Genomic DNA, 24,903 nt, shown 5'->3' with positions numbered 1-24,903 from the left:
CACTGGGGTTATGTTCTCAGAAAAGGCGGCGCCACAAAAACAAAGAACCCAGAGTAAGCAAATCCAGTTTTACCTAGACATCGGAGGGGTGAATTTCAAGGGAGGGAGGTTCCCCTTACTATCTCCTAGGGGTGGAGGGTCCTCATTAGGGTCACTTAAACTCTGGGAAACACTCCAGCGATCGATCGGCGAGTCGACTCTTCTAGGGAGACACCCTAAGGCCCTGGGCCCCTGGTTCCAGAAGATCTTAGTGACCTCCCGGCCTCTGAACCGCTTCAATAACTACCAGGCAAACCTCCACTTCATTCCCTATTCTACTTTGCTGGCCACTCACAGAGCACTTCTGTCTAGGCAAAATGCTTTCCCACCATGTTTAGGGCTAGCTAGTACCTGCAAAACATTTCACGACATCTACACCCATTCTTCCAAACCAAGAAGCCATGCAAGAAATAAACGATCATTTGATGATCACGGTTTAGTGCAGTGCTCTGCATACAGAAGCACTCAATAAATACCATCGATTGAGAAGAGCTACCTCCAGGGATGAAAAGGAGCCTCGGTGATTGAACGATCGATGAATTCTTTAGCTCAGACATTACCAAGGAAGTACCTAGGAAGGTCCTTTACCCGCTAATTGTTTTCCAGAGCAAAAGGATCTGAGAAAAGGAATCAAATTTGGGAAGGGGACAGGATGTTTTGGATAAATCGGTAAAACTGCTACAGATAAATTATACGGATTGAACGCCACCTACCTGAGCATTCTAGAGGAATAAGAAGCCGAATTCCTCTCAAGACAGGGAGTGATGTATCGGGAGATACGAGCCCTGTTCCGGAAGATTGGTGGATCCTCAATATAGCTCCCATTCGACGTCCGGAGATGATTCTGGGAATTACAGATAGGTGAGATGCATCATTTCTATATCTGGCAAAAGGGTAGAATCTATTTTAATCCGTGATCACAAACAGCCTTTTGGGGAAAGGGCAGCATTATATCTGGAGGGGAAATCAAGTCTCGCTGATCTGCCGGGAGTTCTTCAAAGAGGCAAACAGACCCATGGAGAGAGGAGAACCAGGGGATACGGTATATTTGCGTTTTCGAAGAGCCTTGGTCCAAGTTTCTCCTAGACATCTTGGGAGAAACTTCCGAAAGAGCTCGTAACGCTAAGTGAGTAGGCAAAAACGTGGCAGGTGCGTTTTGATGTGAACAAGTGCACGGTGGGGCATCTAGGGAAAATTAATCCAAACTCTAACCACATGATGATGGGCTTTGAGTTATCACTCGTGACTCAGGAAGGAGATCGCAGAATCACTGTTGACTGTTCTCTCAAATCACTGGCTTAATGATGATGTTGGCATTTGTTAAGCACTTACTATGTGCAGAGCACTGTTCTAAGCGCTGGGGTAGATACAGGGTAATCAGGTTGTTCCACATGAGGCTCACAGTCTTAACCCTCATTTTACAAATGAGGGAACTGAGGCCCAGAGAAGCGAAGTGACTTGCCCACAGTCACACAGCTGACAAGTGGCAGAGCAGGGATTCGAACCCATGACCTCTGACTCCCAAGCTCGGGCTCTTTCCACTGACCTATGCTGCTTAATGTATGGTAGGTGGCCAAAATGGCCAACAGGATGCTGGGAGTCATCAAGAAGGGTAACAAAGCATAGTTCTGCCGTTCTATAAAAACCATGAACTGCCGGCACCTGGATATCGTGTGCGGTTCTGGCCACCGCAACTGAAGGAAAAGAGTCCTAATGGAAAGGATGCAGAAAAGGACAACCAAAATAATTACAGGTTAAAACAGGGTTCCATCTGAAGAGAGATGCAGAGGTTGGGACTGTAAAGCTGAGAGGAGACCTGAATGAAGTTTACCGACTCATGAAGGATGCGGACAAGATGAGCACTGAATTGCTGTGGGCCAGATCCCCAACCCCGACACAGAGGGGCACCCACTGAAGCTTGAAGGAGGTAGATGTAACAAAGAGAAAATCTTTTCCACCAGTGGGTGTCAAGCATATGTAATTCAATACGATGGCAATTGCACAGGCTGAAAATATCAACGGTTTTAAGACGGGTTTAGATAGATTCCCGCATGAGAAAAGATGGTGACCCTCCCACCGTTCCTCCACACGCCCTCTGTTGCCGCTGTTGGCCGGGCTGGTTTTAGGGGCAGGGGGAGGTATCCTCTGTCCCACTGGGATGGGGATTGGATGTCTCCTTCAAGGCAGTGGCTTAGCTTGGGACCACCCCTCCTCAGCGTTTCAGGGTGAGGCATCTCTGTCCCACCGGGATGGGTATATGACGTCTCCTTCTAGGCACCCCTCCTCGGGGTGAGAGGAGGGACCCGGGTGGGAGAGTGCCAGGGTAGTGTTTTCACAGGTCAAGCAGCCTCCTTGCTGTAATAATGGAGATCAAATGACATCGTTGTAATCAGAGCCCATGGGACCTCAGTTGGCATAACTAGGGCACTCTGCATGGGCAAGTTACCCCCAGTTGCCCCAACCTTTACCTTAGGAGTCAGATACCTAAGGGCAACGCCATCCCGGGGTTGCAATATTTTTTAGATTTCATATATAACATAGACAATTGATTTCAACATGCATTAACATCTGGGACACCATTTGATTCGCTTTCAATCAGATTTTCCAACAAACTGGATCAAAAGTTCTTATTATTTGAAGGATTAGTGATTTAAGAAATCACCAATCATTCGTGGAAAAATGAAAGCCAAAGAAAATAGGCAAGCTAAAGATCCTGGGTTAAAGGCATTTGTCTGCCTCTGTCCCCATTCCAAAACCAGAGTGAGGGCTTAGTATTATTAGTATTATTTTTAGTATTGCCCATAACAGTGATACTAATGACATTTATTACATGCTTACTACATGCCAAATGCGAACACAGATACAGTGCAATCTGGTGGGACCCATTTCCTTGTCCCAGACAGGGTTCCCGATAATAACGATAGAAATGGTAATTGTTAAGCGCTTACTATGTGCCAGGCACTGTACTAAGCGCTGGGTGGATACAGGCAAATTGAGTTGGACACAGTCCCTGTCCCATGTGGGGCTCACAGTCTCAAATCCCATTTTACAGATGAGGTAACTGAGGCACAGAGAAGTGAACCGAGGTCACACAGCAGACACGTGGTGGAGCCGGGATTAGACCCCACGACCTTCTGACTCCCAGGCCCGTGCTCTATCCAGTACTCCACCATGGTGTTTCTTGATCTAAAAGGTAGGAAGAACAAGTATCTTATCCCCATTTTAGATGAGGAAACTGAGGTTCCATAGAGGGTAGCTAGCGACTTGCCCAAGGTTACCCAACAGGCCACTGGCGGAGCTGGGGCAAGGACCGAAGTGTCCTGACTCCCAATCCCATGCTCTTTCCACTAGTTCACACTTCCTCCCGTACCAGATCGCGCGGCACCGAGACGACATCTTATGCGATCCTTCCGAGGTCCTGCCCCTGACTCCTCAGACATTTCTGTGCCTCCTGGGTGAGCCAACCCTCTATAACCCTCTTTATTGCTCTAGCTGAAAATAATTTGGACTTCTCTTTAAAGTGTTTCAAAACCTTTATTTCAGTCTAGAAAAAAGATCCAGTTTCACAGGATTGCAGCCTTTCCCTAAAGAGGAACAGAAGCTACAAAGTACTGAGTCTCTCTCCTTTCGGGGCTTCAGGAAGTCACAAGCCCACGGACTCCGCCTGACTTTTCCTGTAGTCAGAATAAAGATGGTCCTGCTTACTGTCCTTTGGAAGGGTTTGCTGGAAGAATAAGTTGACGCTGGCTTGAAGGTCGGGGAACGGGAGTGCTCAATCTATCCAGAGTGGCATTTTCGTGGGCACAGTCTGGGCAGCGTTACATAATATGTTTGTTGCACCAAAGGAACGGGGAAGATGGCCTTGCCCTTCTGAAGGAAGACAAGAAGCCTTTCTGCAGCCTTGGCAGAAGCAAACTGGGTAATCCAGCCTCGTGATTGCTTGTAAAAGTTCTTCGGAAGGGCCTGGCATTTGTGAGAACGGGAGCCAGCCTGTTGCTGAATCCCTTTGCGAGACATGAAGTATAATACTTTGCCCAGCGAGGAGAGAGGGAGAGAGAGGTGGCATGAGGGTAGGGCTACTTGGGAGCCCTGGGCTACTGAGCCAGCATGCCGGGCTCCCTTTCTCTAAGGTAAAATGAGCACCAGTTCTTCCTTTCCTAAATCACTTCTTCCTTTGTCATAACTACTGCTAGCAGTGCTCATTATGTACACGATAATAATGGTATTTATTAAGCACTTATTACGTTGAGTACGAAGTACCCAGACATACCTCAGAAAAGATGCAGAAGTTTGTGAAACTTTGTTTCGCAATCAACCCAGCCCTGCAGTCTGCCCACAGACCTGTAGACTGATGGATATTTGTACCATCGCAATCAATCGGTAATATTTACCGAGACCCTACCGCGTGCAAAGCGCTGGGCTAAACTCCTCCCCCCGATTTAGACTGTGAGCCTTACATGGGACAGGGACTGTGTCCCACCTAATTACACTGTATCTACCCCAGCAATTAGCACAGTGCCTGGCACACTGTAAGGACGTAGCAAGTACCGTAAAACAAACAAACCGGAACAGAATTAGTAGACATGATCCTTATCTCCAAAGAGTTTTTAATCTGGCAGAGAGTCAGACGCTGACAGCGCAGATAATTTACAGCGCAGCTTTATTGGGAGGGACTTTAGAGGAGCAGCATGGCCTAGTGGAAAGAGCACAGGCCTGTGAGTCAGAGGACCTGGTTTCTAATCCCGGCGCTGCCAGTCGTCCGCTGATAGTTCCTCCCGACATCCAGTAACACACATCAGGGTGCGTCTCCGTCTGTGTGCTTTAAGCTGTAATCTTGAATGTAATCTTGTTGTGGGAAGGAAATGTGTCTGTTGCATTATTGTACTGTACTCTCCCAAGTGCTTAGTACAGTGCTCTGCACAAATTAACTGTGCAATAAATATGATTGACTGATGAAGGTAATAATGAGGAGAGTCTCAAAAGTTCCCGGATCCCTCATTTCCCTTGGAAAGCAACCAGAAAGCTCTGTTTTGAGGAAACTTCTTGATTGGAAAAGTCAAGCCATGATACTCTCTGGGTAGATCCATACCCAAAGCCATATCCTTATGTCCCACATATATGGGTATAGGATACTCTTTGGGTAGATTATACCTAGAACCACATCCCTATATCATATTCCCATATATTTGTATACCCACACCCATATGGCTACTATTTTCTAAACATATTTTTCTCAAACTGGCTGAATGTTGCAGCTCTTTCAATGCGCCCTGGATGCAGATAGGTTTCTGAGAGGCTCTACGCCTCTGCCCCGGTGACATTCCCTGATACGGCCTGCTCACTGCTGTTTCCGAGGGGAATATCACGGTGCCACATGGAGCCCCTTTTACCAAGAACCGGCAGTGGCAGTGAGGAGCTGGGTCCTGTTCTAGATGCCTTGAGGTCATCACGGCCGTCAGTTCCTCTGCTCTGAGCATTTCTGAGCTTTGTCCCAGATATTCCAGCTGCTGACTGGATTGCATTATTAGGACACGAGCTTCACAGGCTCGAGGCTCGGAAACTTTCCTCCTCCTTTTCCCACTGCTCTCTTGTCCTGCACCAGGCCCTGAAGCCCCACAAACAGTTTTCTTGGGGAGAAGCAGAGTGTGGGATTTAAACTGGGAGGGATCTCCCAGGTTTTATGACAAGGTGTATTATTTTCGCCTGTCTGCCTGCCTGTCTTCCCATCAATTAGTTTCTAAGGGCAGGGACCAGCTCGTTGTGGTCAGGGAAGGCGTCTACCAAGTCCGTTACATTGCACTCTCCCAAGCACTTAGTACAGTGCTCTGAACCCAGTAAGTCCTCAGTAGATATGTTTGATGAATTGTCTTTGATTTTCCCCCAAGTACACACCTAGACACCCAACAGATACTAAGGATGAATAAATACACAATTACTGGGACACCAAATAAAACCACGGGAGAGAATATGGTTAAAATTTACAAAATCAGGAAGGCCGTGGACAGGACAAACGTGGGATTTTTGTTCATGCAGACCAGGGGAAAGGGATGACACGCCACCATCGAAGCTTGAAGGTGGTAGGCTAAGAAACACCGTGAAAGAAAAACAAATTTACCCAGCAGGTGGCCGGCTTACGGAATTGGTTACTGGAGGAAGCTGTGCAGGAGTCAGCAAAAAAATATCAGTCGAATAGAGGAGCATTTGTGTAAATGCACGCTTCTTGCTCTCCTCGCAGTCAGTCAGCCGAACCCGCTTACTGGATGCCCCTGTGAGCAGGTCACTGGACCAGCCGCTCCTGGGGACCCTCCGGTCCTGCCTCCCAGGACTAGACGCGGGTCATCCTTGCTTGGAGTTAACTACGGGAGCTCGGTCACCCGCTCTGTCTGACCACTGCATTAAGACCGGAACTTCGATGGCAAAGAGAAGGTACTGAGTCAGGCTCCCCGCCTCTGCCACCCTAAGGCACACTTTCTTGTCCTCCTTCCCCAAGTTCCTCAGAAATAGCTACTGATTGCTAAAGATGTTAAATCTCGCTTCCCCTGTCACACACCCACTATCACCACCACCACCAAAAATAAAAAATAAAAACCCAGATCCGGAATTGAGATTTTTGAGAGATTGTGCCTATTTTGGACCAGATTAAGGCCAGACGTTGTTCAATTTTCAGATCTCATCATGCCAGGACTGGTAACAAGGATAAATCAAAGATGGGGGATGTCTCTTCACTCAGCTTACCTGATAATGCCTCCCCTCCTCCTGTGAAAATAATACACCTTGTCATAAAACCTGTGAGATCCCTCCCAGTTTAAATCCCGCACTCTGCTTCTCCCAAGGACACACTCAACATCCTCTCTAACTGGGGCCAATCTAACGGTTGTTACAGGAGATAGAAATGGATGGAAGCTTTCTGATGGGTTTTTATTCATTCTAGTTATTCACTTCATTAATACCGGTAAGCCAACTGACTAGTTCCCATCCCTGGAAGTAGCCCAGGACTCTGTCAGTTACCATCATTATCATCAGTGGTATTTACTGTGAGCTTTGTATAATAATAACTCTGCACACGGAAAGCGCTTAATAAATACGACCGATTGAATAACTGTGGCAATCGTTAAGTGCTTACTATGTGCCAAGCACTATACTAGGCACTAGGTTACATACAAGATAATCAGATGAGACGCACGGGGATCAAAGTCTAGGTTGGAGGGAGAATGGTATTGAATCCTCATTTCAGCATGGAAGAAATTGAGAAGAGAAGTTAAATGACTTGCCTAAGGTCTCATATCAGGCGAGTGGCAAAGCTGGAATTAGAACCCAGGTCCTCTGACTCCCACTGCTGTGCTCTTTCCACTAGATCCACACTGCTTCTCTATTTATGCACAGCTTATGCTTAGAGAACACAAAGAAAACCCACTCCCCATCCTCAAGGACCCTGTAATCTAATTGGAAGAAATAACTCTTAGGTCCAAAACTAGATGAAAATTAAGAGAATCCGAGAATAAGTAAAAATCAATCAAGTCAATAGTGCACTAATCAATAGGTAACTGCATAAGGGGATACAAGACGGCTGAGGGGTTGGCATGATCGAGATGGCGGGGATAACAATCGGGGATACTTCATGGAGGAGGTGGCTTTTCGGATGGATTTAGAAGGAGACGGAGGGGGTTTGGCGAGGCTGAACAGAGGCGGTAGTTGTAGGCAGAGGGAATGGTGTAAACACTCTGTCAGAGGCAGGAGAATCAAGTGGGAGGATTGGTTAGAAAATCTGCTTGAGAGGAATGAGAGAAATCTGCTTGCTGGGGGTTAGCTGCCCTGAGAAATTTGATGGCCCCGGGTAAATCCACTAAGATTGCAAAGCTACACCCAGATCTCTGGGGTTGGAGAGCACCTTCTCCGACCCCGAGCCCATCGCCAAGTAGAGCAAGGAAGGTTTATGCCCAAGGCCCCGTTTTAGGCTCCGTTTTAGACAACTTATTCTCTGCAACCACGCTCAAGGACGCGAGGACCCCGACAGCTGATGATAGAAGGTTGTTTCCGGCCCTCCGGAAAACCCTTCCAAATCAACAGACCCTGAGAGTCAGCTAAAAGTCCTTGAGAGAGTCATCCAGAAACAAACCACTGTGTGCTAATGACTGTGTTTTAGAAGGACGGAAGATGGAGCTATGCAAATGAGCCTGAACCGCTTTGGAGAGTCAGCACCGCGTTACAGACTGGCAAGGTGTCTGAAGAAGACCTGGGAAAAGCCTTGCACAAAATAAGAGCTCAGTAAATACGACCGAATGAAGGAACGTGGGGCTCATACCCTAAATGGGAGGGAAAATGAGTATCAGTCCCCACTTTACAGGCGAGGAAACTGAGGCATCGAGACGTTAAGTCACTCGTCCAAGGTAACGGGACACAAATGGCAGACCCGAGATTAGAACCCAGGTCGTCTGACTCCCATGCCGGTGCTCTTTCCATTAGGCCTTGGGGATTAAATAAGAATAATGTTGGTATTTGTTCAGCGCTTACTGTGTGCAGAGCACTGTTCTAAGTGCTGGGGTAGATACAGGCTAATCAGGTTGTCCCACTTAAGGCTCACAGTTAATCCTCATTTTACAGATGAGGTAACCGAGGCACAGAGAAGTGAAGTGACTTGCTCACAGTCACACAGCTGACAAGTGGCAGAGCTGGGAGTCGAACCCATGACCTCTGGCTCCCAAGCCCAGGCTCTTTCCACTGAGCCACGCTGAATCCTGTGTTGCTCAAACTGTAACCTCCGTATGGGACAGACTCTGGTTCTGATCTACCTATACTGTGCGTGACACACTATTGATCCGGAAAAAAATTTGCCCACCCACTGCTCCTGACCAGAATGCGAAGATCCAACACCTACCCTTCACGCTTGCATACTGTGGTCCTCTCCCCAGCACTCGTCTATAGAGGCGTAGCTCTATTTTTACCCAACTATTCGTTTAGCAACTTCGTCCTCGTCTATTTTTACCTCTCCCCGTTCTAGTCTTGCCTTTTTTCCTGCTCCCTCTATTTCTGAGTGATTTGGGCCTGTCTACCCCAGTAGACTGAAAGCTCTCTGAAGGCGGAGAACATGAACCTTGCTTCGGGGGAACTCTTCCAGGGGCTCAGTGCGGGGCCTCGAAATGAATACGGTGGATCGATCGATGCCACGGGCCTGGTTGGTAAAGGCAAAAGCAGAGATGTAGTGGAGACACTCGGCACCCGAACGGCACGTCGATAGACGAGGCGAGGTGAAGTTGGCACTCCCCGCTGGGCCACACATGCCGTAGGGGAATTGGTGACCCATTTTTTTTTTTTTTGGAAAGCATTTGTTAAGCACTTACTAAGAGAAGCAGCGTGGCTCAGTGGAAAGAGCATGGACTTGGGAGTTAGAGGTCATGGGTTCTAATTCCGGTTCCACCGCTTGTCAGCTGCGTGACTTTGGGCAAATCACTTCACTTCTCTGTGCCTCAGTGACCTCATCTGGAAAATGGGGATGAAGACTGTGAGCCCCACGTGGGACAAGCTGATCACCTTGTATCCCCCCAGCGCTTAGAACGGTGCTTTGCACACAGTAAGCGCTTAACAAATGCCATCATTATTATCATCATTATTACGTGCCAGACACTGTACTAAGCGCTGAGGTAGATTCAAGGTAATCGGGATGGGCACAGTCGCTGCCCTACGTGGGGCTCACGGACATAAGCAGCATGTCTCAGTGGAAAGAGCCCGGGCTTGGGAGTCAGAGGTCATGGGTTTGAATTCCGGCTCTGTCACTTGTCAGCTGTGTGACTATGGGCAAGTCACTTCACTTCTCTGGGCCTCAGTTACCTCATCTGTAAAATGGGGATTAACTGTGAGCCTCACGTGGGACAACCTGATTACCCTGTATCTATCCCAGCGCTTAGAACAGTGCTCTGCACATAGTAAGCGCTTAATAAATACCAACATTATTATTGTTATTATAATCCCCATTTTGCAGATGAGGAAATGGAGGCACAGAGAAGTGAAGTGACTTGTCCCAAGTCACCCAGCAGATGAGGGGCAGAGCTGGTACTTGAGGCCAGGTCCTTCCGACTCCCAGGCCCGTGCTCTACCCATTGGGCGACGCTGCTTCTCACCGCACTGAAATGTCATGCCATTTGGGTTACTGGGACTGGCAAAATTCCCGGCCAATTTATTCCTGGAACTGAGTGTACCAAAAAGAGAAAATTTCCATCAGTTCCAAGGCTCTCGCCAGATTGGCAGTTAGAATTAGCACAGATGGAGAAAGGGTTCAGAGTATTTAAAGATAGGGAAACTTTGGCACTGAGTAGGCTATGAAATGAGTTGGAGGAAGAAGGGAGGGTAAGCGGCATGGCCAAGTGGTTAGAGCATGGGCCTGGGAGTCAGGAGGAGCTGAGTTCTAATCCCAGCTCTGTCACATGCCTGCTGTGTGACTTTGGGCAAGTCACTTCACTTCTCTGTGCCTCAGTTTCTTCATCTGTAAAATGGGGGTTAATACTGCGGGTCCCACATGGGACATGCATTGTGTCCAACCTGATTAGCTTGTATCTACCCCAGCGTTCAGTACAGTACCTTAGCACATAGTAAGCACCTGATTAGCTTGTATCTATCCCAGTGCTTGGCACATAGTAAGAGCTTAACAAATAGCAGCATGGTGTAGTGGCTACAGCCCGGACCTGGGAGTCAGAAGGTCATGAGTTCTAATGCCGGCTCCGCCACTCATCTGCTGTGTGACCTTGGGCAAGTCACTGCACTTCTCTGGGCCTCAGTTCCCTCATCTGTAAAATGGGGATGAAGACTGTGAGCCTCACGTGGGACAACCTGATTACCCTGTATCTACCTCAGCGCTTAGAATAGTGCTCTGCATATAGTAAGCGCTTAACAAATACCAACATTATTATTATTATTTCACTTCTCTGGGCCTCAGTGACCTCATCTGTAAAAATGGGGATTGAAACTGTGAGCCCCACATGGGACGGGGACTGTATCCAACCCGATTTGCTCGCATCCACCCCAGTGCTCAGTACAGCGCCTGGCACATAGTAAGCTGTCATTATCGTTACGGTTATTATTCTCGTAAAAAAGAGTCCTGACATTTAGTCTCCAGTCTTCCAGATGCCGCGCCTCTCCAAGTCGCTGCAGTCTTCACTCGGTCGTATTTATTGAGCGCTTACTGTGTGCAGAGCACTGTACTAAGCGTTGGGAATGTCCAATTCGGCCACAGATAGAGACCAATGACGGGCTCACGGTCTTCTCCAAAAGCGCACTGGGCTCTCTGAGTCTTAGGGTCACTGCTTCGGCGGTTGGGCCTTCTGGCTACGGATTCATTCAGTCGGTCGGATTTCCTGCGCCCTTACTGTGGGCAGAACGCTGGGACTAAGCGCTCGAGCACTGCCCGAGGGATCTGGGCGAGCTGTCCTCTCCCTTGCTGGCGGGACATGATGGTCTGGGATAATAATTCCCACATTCCCGGCCTCCCACCCCTCCCCCCGACCCCCCACCCCAGAGATGCCCTCCAGGGCGAGGGCGCACTGCCCTCTGCGGGGCCTGTGTGGAGTTACAGCCCCAAATATTTGCCCAGGAGCTCACCGTTAATAATAATAATAGCAATAATAATAATGATGATGATGTTTCTTAACCTCTTACTATGTGCCAAGGACTGTTCCAAGCGCTGGCCCTGTTCGAAGCTCCGCGCCCCTGCTGATGCGGCCGAGAAGCCACGTGGCTCAGTGGAAAGAGCCCCGAGCCTGGGAGTCAGGGGTCGTGGGTTCGAATGGCGCCTCCGCCGCTTGTTCATTCATTCATTCAATAGTATCTATTGAGAGCTTACTAGGTGCAGGGCACTGTACTAAGCGCTTGGAATGGACAAATCGGTAACAGGTAGAGACAGTCGCTGCCCTTTGACGGGCTTACGGTCTAATCGGGGGAGACGGACAGACGAGAACAATGGCAATAAATAGAAACAAGGAGAACATCTTATAGACACTTGGCTTCTCTGGGCCTCGGTCACCTCATCTGGAAAATGGGGGTTAAGGCCGTGAGCCCCCCGGGGTGGGTCAGTGGAAAGAGCCCGGGCTGGGGAGGCGGAGGTCGTGGGTTCTGATCCCGACTCGTCCACTTGTCAGCTGGGTGGCTTTGGGCGAGTCACCTCACGTCTGTGGGCCTCAATGACCTCATCTGGAAAATGGGGATTAACACTGAGAGCCCCACGTGGGACAACCTGTTGACCTTGTATCTACCCAGCGCTTAGAGCAGTGCTTGGCACATAGTAAGCGTTTAACAATTTTTTAAGCGCTTAGTACAGTGCTCTGCACATAGTAAGCACTCACTAAATACTATTGAATGAACAACCTGATTACCTTGTATTCCGCACCACCAGCGCTTAGAATAGTGTTTGGCACACAGTAAGTGCTTAAATAACATCAGTACAATTAGGACGGCAAGAGAGGGAGTGGGAAAGAGGGGTGAAGATGAGAAGGCAGACATGTCCCTTTGACAGGACATTTCTGAAAAACCCCTTCTTCCCAATTATTTATTCATTTATGTCATTTATTTACTTGTATTAATGCCTGTCTCCCCTTCTAGATTGTAAGCTAGTGGTGGGCAGGGACTGTGTCTGTTTATTCATTCAATTGTATTTATTGAGCTCTTACTGTGTGCAAAGCACTCTACTTAAGCAGTTGGGAGGGTAGAGTGTAACAGTAGACAATAAATGTCTATTGTTCATTGTTATATTGTACTCTCCTAAGCGCTTAGTACAGTGATCTGCACACTGTAAGCATTCAATAAATAGTCTCCCCCTCCCCAGATTGTAAATTTACCGTGGGCAAGGAATGTGTCTGTTTATTCATTCGATCGTACTTATTGGGTGCTTATTGTGTACAAAGCACACATAGACACATTTATTGTTTGTGGTCATATTGTACTCTCCCAAGCGCTTAGTATAGTGACCTCCGCACAGTAAGCACTCAGCAAATAGTCTCCCCCTCTAGATAGTAAGCTTGGGATCTCTTTTGTAGAGTTCAGCACTCTCACTCTCCCGGCACTAATCCAGGTGAGAGATTATTGCAGCAGAGGAAAGATGCTAATCCAGCAATTTTCTCATTCAAGGGGAAAAGTTACCAGTGGAAAGCCCTCCCTCCCTCGCTCCCCTCGCCTGCTTCATAGATTTTTTAGTTTGGGGAGACAGTGTGGCTCAGAAAGCCATCTGGAATCATAGTTTACACACCGGGGTCCCATCTGGGGCCTTCTCGGGACTGAACTGCCGTGCCGTAAGAGAGTAAGATGGGAGAAGTCCGAGGTCACATTGCTACCATGGGTTTCCAGTTTTTTGTGGGGATGGGGAGCAGCTCTCCCCCACAACTGTTGGTCCGACAGTTTCTGCGATGAGAGTCCCACCGTCACTCATTCCACACCTCCCGCCAACCCTGCCAACTTCTAAGCGGGGCTGAAAAAGTCACCAGATTGGGGGTTTTGATACTCAACAGAGAAGCAGCACGGCCAGTGGAAAGAACACAGACCTGGAAGGCAGGAGATCTGGGGTTCTAATCCCAGATCTACCATTTGCCTGTTTTGTGACCTTGGGCAAGTCACTCAAGCTCTCTGTCTCATTTTCCTCATCTGTAAAATGGTGATTAAATACCTATATGCCCTCTCCTTAGACTGTGAGCCCCCAAGAGGACAATCCTTTTTACCCCAGCACTCAGTACTGTGCTTGGCACATAGTAAGTACTTAATAAATACCGCTATTATTATCATCATTGTTTTTATCATTAGTTCTTCAAAACCTGCCCTCATTCTTAGGCCCATCCGTTCCTAGGTAATACCATTACGGCTCCCGGAAAACGGAGGCAGAGATGTCAGCAGTGAAGCTTCTGCAACTAATCCTTTATTTGGCTCAGTGGAAAGAGCCGGACTTGGGAGTCAGAGGTGGTGAATTCTGATCCCGGCTCCGCCACTCGTCAGCTGAATGACTTCGGGCAAGTCACTTAACGCCTCTGTGCCTCAGTTACCTCATCTGTAAAATGGGGATTAAGATCGTGAGCCCCACGTGGAACAACCTGATCACCTTGTTATCAGTGCTTGAGACATAGTAAGCTCTTAACAAATACCATCATCATCGTCCTCATCTCTGTCACCTATTGACTTGGATCTGTACCCTTTAAGCACTTGATATTATCCCCAACCTCAGCCCCATAGCACTTACATACATATCTAAAAATTATTTCTTTATATTAATGCCTCTCTCTCCCTCTAGTCTGAAGAAAACTCAAGTTGGGTAATAGAGGGCACTGGTTTTTCAGCAAATAGTCGGGAGAGTCAATGAAGAAATGTCCCAGAGGTGTTTGGGGTTTTCTCAAAGGACTCTCTTCTAGATTAACAAGGGAAATGATGATTTGGCCATTAAAATGCTCATTTCACTTCTTGCAAGATTTGGGTTGTGTGGTTGCCCTCTGCCTTCCTGAATTTTGAAGCCTTTTACATGTGTTTGGCACAAAGTGAGCGCTTAACAAACACCATCATTATTATTGTTAAAGATGTGGCATTTCTTTATTACTGTTCCACGTACCAGTTGGCAGAGACCTGCTGGCACTGGGCAACTTTCATGTTCCACCCCAGAACTGGCCCCGTTTCCGTAGTGGGTAAGTACATTGGTGCCCCTTGGGACATCATTGGGCACAGAGCAGGTTCTGGATATCACGGTAAACCTTCAATAGGTCCAGCAGTTGCCAAGTCTATAAAGTGTCTCAACGGCAGGGTCAGAGCTGGGATTTGCTGGAGAAATTCCCTATCCTGTCATCTGTTGCTACTATGAATATTCTCCCTTTTCATAACTAGACAGGGACACGGAAAGGTTTATCATTCAATCAGTATGGGTCATTCAATCAGTATGGATGAAGTGGCTAAACAGATCTGGTCCTGAGAACAAAAAACCGAACAGCTGTAATTTTTCTGACACAACTACGGGCTGTCTATCGGTAGAAAAATCAAACCCGGGTAGCAGAAAACAGAAATTAAACTTAGACTGTCATTACTTTCTTCACTGTAAAAACAATGAATCCTGAAATTACAGAGATTGCAAGGGGCCTGAAAAAAATCACCTACTCCCATCCTCACCTCCCCAACCAGTTTCTTCAGCCTTTTCTCACAGTGGCAATTTTCTCACCCTGTAATCATCTTCTCAACCTATCTAAAATGGAAAATGTCCCCAGTGAGGTCACTGCCCTGGAGCCTTCTGACTGGCTCAGAGAGGGCTTGTAGGTAGCGAGAGGGCAGATTTGTCACAAGAGGACCAGAGCGGCCCCGGAAGCGAGTACAAAACCCTGGAAGCCGGTACCGAGCGGGGTAGTCAGAAGCTGCCGTAACCTCTATGGGGCATCCTGGCCTTAGCTCCCAACTGAGAGGCAGTGTGGCCTAGTGGATAGACCTGGGTCTGGTAGTCAGAAGGACCTGGGTTCTAATCCCCTCTCCATCACTTGTCTTCTGGGTGACCTTGATCCAGTCACTTCACTTCTCTGGGTCTCAGTTCCCTCATCTTTAAAATGGGGATTATAACTGTGAGCCCCCTGTGGGACACGGACTGTGTCCAACCGATTAGCTTGTACATTCGCAGAGCTTAGTAAACAGTGCCTGGCACATAGTAAGCACTTAACAGATGCCACAAAAATGCCCCAAAGAAAACTGTTCTCCAGCCATTTGGCAGCCTGAAAACTGGGCCGAAATCGGAGGCTCCAAAGGTAACTAAGCCTAGATCGGAGCAGTGATGAGGCAGAGGGAGGGATGCAGTGCTGGTGTTTGAAACGCAGAACTGAATGCAGAGCCGTGGGCCCCACTGGAAAATCTCCTGACTACACGGGGTGATGAGAAGCACTGTGGCTTAATGGAAAGGAGATGACCCTAGGAGCCAGTTGCCTGCTGTGTAACTTTGGGAAAGTCATTTTATTTTTCTGTGGTTTATTACCTCATCTGCCAAATGAGGGATGATCTTGCATCTACTCCAGAACTTGGCATATAGAAAGCGTTGAACCTTTGACCATGTACAGCGGAGAGCAGTGGGGAAAAAAAAACAATCAAATTTGAAATCATCTGGCCAGTGGCTCCTTGCTTTCTGCTTCCTCCCCAACCACTGGGCCAGCTTCACTTCTGGACACGTAGCCACTGCATCTGGTGTTTTCTTTGTTAGGCCCTCATTTCCTCTTCCCCCACTCCCTTCTGCGTCACCCTGGCACTAGGATTTGCACCCTTTATTCACCCCTCCCTCACTCCCACAGCACTTAAGTCCATATCCATTATGTGTTAGTTTATATTAATGTCTGTCTCCCCCTCTAAACCGTAAGCTCACTGTGGGCAGGGAACTTGTCCACCAACTCTGTTATATTTAATCTCTCAAGTCCTTAGTACGGTGCTCGCCACACAATAAGCACTCAATAGATACCACTGATTGATTGATCGAATGTGTGAGCGAGCACCTGTGTGTTTCAGAATATGGACAACACAATTCAAGATGGGTGTGTGGGGGTGTTTGTGAGTACGCACACTCATTTCAGAATAGGAATTTTGGAATGTAGGAGGCTGAAGGGATGGGAGGGGTAGGGTCACAGGTTGAGAAGGGGTGGGAAGCCTGGGAGTACAAATCTAGGGCCACAGGGGACTAAGGTTTTAGATCAAGCTGATGGAGGTAGAGGAAGGAGAAATCTCAAGCCACACCTATAGTTTATTCTCATCTCATAATGGTCAGTGAGGGGATTCTTCCAAATGTATAAACACAGCTCTTTCTAGCTTCAGGAGGAAGAAGGAAAAAGGTGTTCCCTTTCACTCTTACAGTACTTCTTCATAAGGTCAAAGACCATTAATAATGTTCCCCTCAACAAAATTTTTAGCCAGCAGAGGCTTTTTCCTAAACCTCACAGGGACAATTTCCCCAGTCTTTATTCTCTCTCTCTCTCTGGACCCTCTTCAAATTCTCCATGTCGTACACTGGTAGCGTGGCCTACTGGAAAACTCTCAGTACTGGTTTTGCCACTTACCTCCCGGGTATACTTGGGCAAGTCACTTAACTCTCTGGGCTTCGGATTCCTCATCTGAAAAACGGGGATAAGATCCTCACTTTGCCCCCCTCTTAGACCGAGAGCCCTATATTCATTCATTCATTCATTCATTCAATAGTATTTATTGAGCGCTTACTATGTGCAGAGCACTGTACTAAGCGCTTGGGATGAACAAGTCGGCAACAGATAGAGACAGTCCCTGCCGTTTGACGGGCTTACAGTCTAATCGGGGGAGACGGACAGACAAGAACAATGGCACTAAACAGCGTCAAGGGGAAGAACATCTCGTAAAAACAATGGCAACTAAATAGAATCAAGGCGATGTACAATTCATTAACAAAATAAATAGGGTAACGAAAATATATACAGTTGAGCGGACGGGTACAGTGCTGTGGGGATGGGAAGGGAGAGGTGGAGGAGCAGAGGGAAAAGGGGAAAATGAGGCTTTAGCTGCGGAGAGGTAAAGGGGGGATGGCAGAGGGAGTAGAGGGGGAAGAGGAGCTCAGTCTGGGAAGGCCTCTTGGAGGAGGTGATTTTTAAGTAAGGTTTTGAAGAGGGAAAGAGAATCAGTTTGGCGAAGGTGAGGAGGGAGGGCGTTCCAGGACCGCGGGAGGACGTGACCCAGGGGTCGACGGCGGGATAGGCGAGACCGAGGGACGGCGAGGAGGTGGGCGGCAGAGGAGCGGAGCGTGCGGGGTGGGCGGAAAGAAAGAGAGAAGGGAGGAGAGGTAGGAAGGGGCAAGGTGATGGAGAGCCTCGAAGCCTAGAGTGAGGAGTTTTTGTTTGGAGCGGAGGTCGATAGGCAACCACTGGAGTTGTTTAAGAAGGGGAGTGACATGCCCAGATCGTTTCTGCAGGAAGATGAGCCGGGCAGCGGAGTGAAGAATAGACCGGAGCGGGGCGAGAGAGGAGGAAGGGAGGTCAGAGAGAAGGCTGACACAGTAGTCTAGCCGGGATATAACGAGAGCCCGTAATAGTAAGGTAGCCGTTTGGGTGGAGAGGAAAGGGCGGATCTTGGCGATATTGTAGAGGTGAAACCGGCAGGTCTTGGTAACGGATAGGATGTGTGGGGTGAACGAGAGGGACGAGTCAAGGATGACACCGAGATTGCGGGCCTGCGGGACGGGAAGGATGGTCGTGCCATCCACGGTGATGGAGAAGTCTGGGAGCGGACCGGGCTCGGGAGGGAAGATGAGGAGCTCAGTCTTGCTCATGTTGAGTTTTAGGTGGCGGGCAGACATCCAGGTGGAGACGTCCCGGAGGCAGGAGGAGATGCGAGCCTGAAGGGAGGGGGAGAGGACAGGGGCGGAGATGTAGATCTGCGTGTCATCTGCGTAGAGATGGTAGTCAAAGCCGTGAGAGCGAATGAGTTCACCGAGGGAGTGAGTGTAAATGGAGAACAGAAGAGGGCCAAGAACTGACCCTTGAGGAACTCCAACAGTTAAAGGATGGGAGGGGGAGGAGGCTCCAGCGTAGGAGACCGAGAATGATCGGCCAGAGAGGTAAGAGGAGAACCAGGAGAGGACAGAGTCCGTGAAGCCAAGGTGAGATAAGGTACGGAGGAGGAGGGGATGGTCGACAGTGTCAAAGGCAGCAGAGAGGTCAAGGAGGATCAGAATGGAGTAGGAGCCATTGGATTTGGCAAGAAGGAGGTCAATGGGTGACCTTAGAGAGAGCAGTCTCGGTAGAGTGGAGGGGACGGAAGCCAGATTGGAGGGGGTCTAGGAGAGAATGGGAGTTAAGGAATTCTAGGCATCGATTGTAGACGACTCGTTCTAAGATTTTGGAAAGGAAGGGTAGTAGGGAGATAGGACGATAACTGGAGGGGGAAGTGGGGTCAAGAGCGGGTTTTTTTAGGATGGGGGAGACGTGGGCGTGTTTGAAGGCAGAGGGGAAGGAGCCCTTGGAGATTGAGTGGTTAAAAATAGAAGTTAAGGAAGGGAGGAGGGCAGGGGCGATGGTTTTAAGAAGGTGAGAGGGAATGGGGTCCGAGGCGCAGGTGGAGGGGGTGGCACTTGCGAGGAGGGAGGAGATCTCCTCTGAGGATACTGCAGGGAAGGATGGGAACGTAGGGGAGGGGGTTGTTGGGGGGGAGGGGAGAGGCGGAGGGGTGACTTTGGGGAGCTCAGACCTGATCGTGTTGATTTTCGTGAGGAAATAGGTGGCCAGATCATTAGGGGTGAGAGATGGGGGAGGGGGAGGAACAGGGGGCCTAAGGAGAGAGTTAAAGGTCCGGAACAATCGGCGGGGGTGACGGGCATGGGTGTCGATGAGGGAGGAGAAGAAGCTTTGCCTGGCGGAAGAGAGGGCAGAGTTAAGGCAGGAAAGGATAAATTTGAAGTGTGTGAGGTCGGCTTGGTGCTTGGACTTTCGCCAGCGGCGCTCAGCAGCTCGAGCATAGGAGCGTAGGAGGCGGACGGAGGAGGTGATCCAGGGCTGTGGGTTAGTGGCGCGAGAGCGGCGGAGGGAAAGGGGGGCGAGAGAGTCGAGATGAGTAGTGAGGGTGGAGTTGAGAGCGGAGACCTGATCGTCGAGAGTGGGAAGAGAGGACAGGGCGGCAAGGTGAGGCGAGATGCTATTGTTGGCCGATCTGATCTGCCAACAATTAGCACTTAACATATAACTATTATTAGGGAGCAGGGGATGGTAGACAGGGATAAAACTGAAGAAAGGTCTCTGGTGTCCAGAGCCTTTGGTCACAGAAAAGACATTTGTCCCTGGCCTGGCTCTGGTCAATGCTGAGGTTAGAGGAATGACCCTTCACAGCTGTGCCAAGACATCCCTGCCATCCCTACCACTTCGTCCTGCCTTGCACTAACCCAACCGCTTTGTACAGGTCTCTGCACACAGTAAACTGTCAATAAATACGATTGATTGATTGATTGACCGATTGCCATCCCACCCAGACAAAGGGAAAACATACTGGGGATGGCGGAAGGTACCTGGGGTTGGACAACCATGGAGTTACTCCCCAAACTGAGTAAACAGACCATTCAGGGCACCTTCCCCCATCACCCGGCTCAATCCCCATTCTACTAAAAATATGCACTGAGCTTCCCCAGGCCTCTAAGATCCCCATTTTACTTTAAATATGCACTGAGCTTCCCCAGGCCTCTAAGACTTTTATAATACCATGAATATGAATGCCGCTTTTCATTTCCAACAATTTTATCCTCACAATACCCCCATTTAACTCACTGTGGGCACACAGTAAGTGGTCAACAAATACCATAATTAGTACTGGGGAAGATACGGGTTTATCAAGTTGGACACAGTCTCTGTCCCACATGGGTCTCACAGTCTTTATTTCTCATTTTGCAGATGAAGTAACTGAGGCACAGAGAAGTTAGGAGGCTTGCCCGAGGTCACACAGTAGATGAGTGGCGGAGCTGGGATTAGAAGCCAGGTCCTTCTGACTCCCAGGCCCCTGCTCTACCCACTGGGCCATGCTGCTTCTCGACACGCATCTCGATATACACTTCTTTATATCATTTTTTCCATCCCTCTCTGTCATTGGATTGTAAGCATTTTGAGGGTATGGAATGTCACCTCATCTACTGAACTCTCTCAAGCACTTAATACAGTGCTTTATTATACTTCATAGGCACTCAATAAATATCACTGACTGACGCAGTAGTTGAGGACATATTCAACTTCAAATGGCCAGACAGAATCACAGTGAAGTTTTGGAATGAAGTCACTTTTCTAGCACTGAAGCTCACCTTAGCATAGCCATGCTGGGTGGGACACATGAGAATGGATGACGGCGGGATACTCAGAGAACTGCTGTAGGCAAAGCTGAAGTTGGGAAACCAAATGTAAGCCACCCCAAAAATTAAAGCTTCAGAAGGAACGAGAGACAAGGAGGCAAAAGAGGAAAATCGGGCTGGGTGCCTCAAACCTCAAACACGACGAATCAACAAGGGATAGCCTTTTTGTCTTCAGGCCAGGACACTGGGCTCCTTTCCCGTCATGCTCAAGCTCTTAAATGAATTTCGTTGCCTGTGGTGTCTCCTTCAAGTAGGAAAGACAACTATTTGAAGATGACTGAGGAATAAATGAGGCACTGCACTTCGCCAAGGACTCAGAGAGGAAGCACAGCATGGAGGATTCAAATTCGAGCCCCCGGCCTACCCTTAGCTGCCCACAGACTTGCCTAGTCCCGGATAAGTAGCCCGGGCTATTCCCTTTAGGGCCCTTGTGGGCAGGGAACACCTCAACCGATTTTGTCATATTGTCCTCTCCCAAGAGCTTAGTACAGTGCTCTGCACTTAGTAATCAATGGTATTTTTTGAATGCTTATTGTGTGCAGAGCACTGTACTGCGTGCTTGGGAGAGGACAATGTAGCCGAGTGGGCAGACTCATTTCCTGCCCACGATGAGTTTACAGCCTATTAAGGTCTCAATAAATACCGTGATTGATTATTGATTGAGTGGCAGCACGCCAGCCCGACTCAACCCAAGTCCCAGAAGTGTGAGCTCACCCTGGTCTGGACCTCACTTCCAGGAGCGGGAGGTGAGGTGGCGGGCCTACTTGAGTGTAATAAGCCTTCCCCACACAGCCCATCCCCTCTCAGGATGGCGCCTGGAGGGTCTCCGGTACTCTACCAGTCTCGGCTACGGGAGGGAGAGTCAAGCAGAGGCCTCCCCGTTCCATTCCTAGCTTGGGCAGTGGCTAGCAAGTGGCAGGCCATCTGCTACAAGTCAAAACTCAACCCGTGCTGGGCAGCAGCGGCACGGGAGGGAGGCGAGGGCGGAGACTCGAGTTTACTGCGCGCAAGGCGGCGACGGTAAACCACTTCCGTATTTTTACCAAGAAAACTCGACGGATACGCTACCAGGAGGATTGCAGATGGGAGTTCTGGGAGAGGTGTGTCCGCGAAGTCGCTATGGGTCGGAGACGACTCGACGGTGCAGATGACGCATGGTGTACGTGTGAGTCTCTGCGGGCGCTATCGATGCCCAGGTTGAGCACCTCGCCTCAAGCCTCCATTGCCCATAGCGGGAGAAGTCCCCAGATCCGGCCCGGACTGTCCCAGCCTCGCTAGGGGGCTCCCAAATCCCCGGCATCTTGAGCAGGAAGCCGGGTCAGGAGGTGGCATCCTGTTTCTCAGCTTTCCTCTTCCCTCTGGGATCCCTCACTACTATGGCTGCCCGGAGCCTGGTGCGGACCCTGTCGGGCACACATGCACGCATGCAAATGTGAACACACATGCACACACGGCGCACACTCACACACAGAGATTTCCCCAGGGTGCAAACGAAGCTTCAAAATCAGGAAAGTGTCTGGGAAACACAACCCCTTCCAAATCCCCATTGGAGGCTTTGGCAGTGCGGGGGTGGGGCGGGGATGGTGGAGGGAGGGAAGGGAGACTGCATCCAGTGATTATTTGGAGGGATTTGCTTTGTCTCTTTTTCTCCCTCCTTTCTCTCTTTGTCCTATTTTCCCCTTATCCCTTTCTTGGTGCATTTGTCTTCAAGGATCCTGGAGTGTTCTTTTGATCAACTCAATCTCTCTCTGGCACTTGAATCCTGATTGGCTGAGGGACTTAGAGGGGGAAAAAAAATCTTTAATTAAGTAGATAATCTCTTCTTAGGAAGTTTGGCGGCTCCATTTCACCTCTTCTTAGCTCTCAGATTGGGATCATTTACCCTCCAAAGGAATAGGGGTTTGGGTGGAATTCCAGCCCACTTCCACTGAGGAGCCCGGTATCTCATCCGCCTCCTCTGCATTGCCCCCACCTCCCCCCGGTATTCCAATCCCTCCGAATCGCCCGTCTCCCTTCCTTTCCTCTGGATTGTGCTCCTCATGGATCCCTCTGTGTGCATCTTCCTTTTCACCTCTGTCCTCCGATTCTGCCACGCCTGGTAAGTTACCTGGGCACCTCGCGAAGGACTGGAAGGAGGAAAGGGCTCTGTTGCTCCTCCTGCCTTGTGATATCATCTTCTACATCGAACGCTCTCCATCCTTGGAGAGCCACCCTTTTCTTTCTTCTTTCTTTCTCTCTTTCTTTCGTGGTATTTGGTAAGCTCTTACTGTGTGCCAGGCACTGAATTAAGCGCTGGGGTAGATACGAGATAATCAGGTTGGACACAGTCTACGCCCCACGTGGGGCTGACAGTCTTAATCCCCATTTTACAGATGAGGTAACTGAAGCAGAGAAAAGTGACTCACCCAAGGTCACACAGCAGACGAGTGGCGGAGCGGGGATTAGGACCCGGGTCCTTCTGACTCCCAGGCCCTTGTTCTAAGCCTCTCCCTGAACAACGGAAGGCTTGCCCTCTCCTCGGCCCTTGTCTCTTGGGAAGCTGGAACTTCTCCGATTTGAGAGTTACAAGGTGGTCCCCCAGAGAGGGAGAAAGCCACCTTGGGCTTCTTTTCTCTCCTTCCCCCCGGCACCCCGCCACTCAACGGTCGGGGAAGAGACGGCTGCAATTCGGGACCTTCAAGGAGATGAGCGGAGTCAGATCGAATCCTTCAGGGTGACAGCTGAAGCAGAATTATCTGGGGTCTGATTCTCCTTCCTGACACAAGCCTCTGACTTGTTAATCTTCTTTGGGAACATCTGATGGCCTATTCTTCTCGCCCTTCCTCTTAAAGATAGAGAGTTTCATTTGGACCTTTGGTCTACCAGGAATATTTAAGCGATGTTAGCCAGCGGGCATGTGTGTGTGCTTGTAAGTGGCTTGAGATACTGGAAGGCTGAGTTTCTATTTAGGTCTCTTTCTGCAACATCTTCTGAACGGCTTAACCAGTTTTGGGTCTCACGGAAAATACCGGATGTATTTTCCAGGCGCAACCTCTAAGGGTGGTGGTTTTAAACTAGCAAGGAAGCAAGGAGTAACGCTAGAAAATGATTTGGGCTCTCTCCCCAAGCGGCTTCCTATCAATGCACGATCTGACCATCCAGGCTAGAGATGTATCCAGCAGCTACACAAGCTTACGGAAAAGAAGGAAGGACAATTGTCCAAGATCGGCCTCCTGCAATATTCTTGCGTTCACTGCTACTGTCAGTATTTCCATTTGGTCCAGATTAAAAAAAAAATGACTGGAAATTGACAATTGAAAGAAACTTTGAGTATTTCTGAACATGTTGAGCAATCTGACTTGTACCAACCCCAGCCGAATCCAGCAGAATTCACTTCTGAACAGACACAATTAATATTTGAAATTTCATTGGGAAATCCCTTTCAATCAATCTCCTCCTGCTCTCACCGACGCCCTCCTAGAGCACACAAAACTATCAAGGCCAGGAGATTATTGTAGAGCTTTCCCGCTGATGTCCAGGGTATTCTTTAGCTGATTTAGTATCTGTAAAAAAAAAGAAACCCAACTTTCCCCTCCCCAGACACCAGGGCTGTGTGAAGAATTGTTCCATGAAAAATACCTTTAATTCGTGGTTCCCTTCCCTGCTAAGAGGGGGGTCATTCCCATCCAATTTCCAACTGACACAGCCAAATTGAAAGGTGTCTGTGTTTCTTGTCTGTCCGTGTGCAAGCAGCTGGTGAAAAAATAAAGGGGGCGAAAAGAAAAAGAATAGGAGAGATGTTAGTGAAAGAACTGATTTAAAGATGAGTTCTTAAGAACCTGTTTGCCCCTTTCCTCTCTGCCTGGTCTTGCAGGAAAAAAAAAACTCACGTTTTTACCCCCCGATTTTAATTGCTTTTCTGTCAATTGATCTCAGTTTGGGATTACGGCGTGCAATTTGTTATGTGTCTGTTTTTGTTGATGTTTGGGAAATCTCTGCAGCCTTAAGTGGATATTTTGATGAACCTTAAATTTGTTGTTCTTGAAAAAAATATTAGAAATAGACAT

The 24,903-nt window shown here is 48.8% G+C and overlaps 1 protein-coding gene and 1 non-coding gene across 2 annotated transcripts in view; one reads left to right on the top strand and one right to left on the bottom strand.

The window, feature by feature from the left end:
- The first annotated feature begins 21,654 nt into the window (after positions 1-21,654).
- LOC114817559 lies at positions 21,655-21,792 on the top strand. Its single transcript, XR_003765422.1, has one exon. It is a non-coding gene; the product is annotated as a small nucleolar RNA SNORA7 (small nucleolar RNA).
- A 2,661-nt stretch (positions 21,793-24,453) lies between these two features.
- SEC31B (SEC31 homolog B, COPII coat complex component) overlaps positions 24,454-24,903 on the bottom strand; it is a 57,642-nt gene continuing 57,192 nt past the window's right edge. The window contains exon 28 of the transcript XR_003765141.2: positions 24,454-24,589. The gene's annotated coding sequence lies outside the window, so the exon portion shown is untranslated. The remainder of the gene's footprint in view (positions 24,590-24,903) is intronic.

This window comes from Ornithorhynchus anatinus, chromosome 16, assembly GCF_004115215.2.
Source record: "Ornithorhynchus anatinus isolate Pmale09 chromosome 16, mOrnAna1.pri.v4, whole genome shotgun sequence".
Lineage (NCBI taxonomy): Eukaryota > Metazoa > Chordata > Mammalia > Monotremata > Ornithorhynchidae > Ornithorhynchus > Ornithorhynchus anatinus.
Note: the sequence above shows the minus strand (reverse complement) of the source record. Positions and strands in the feature narration are given on the sequence as shown.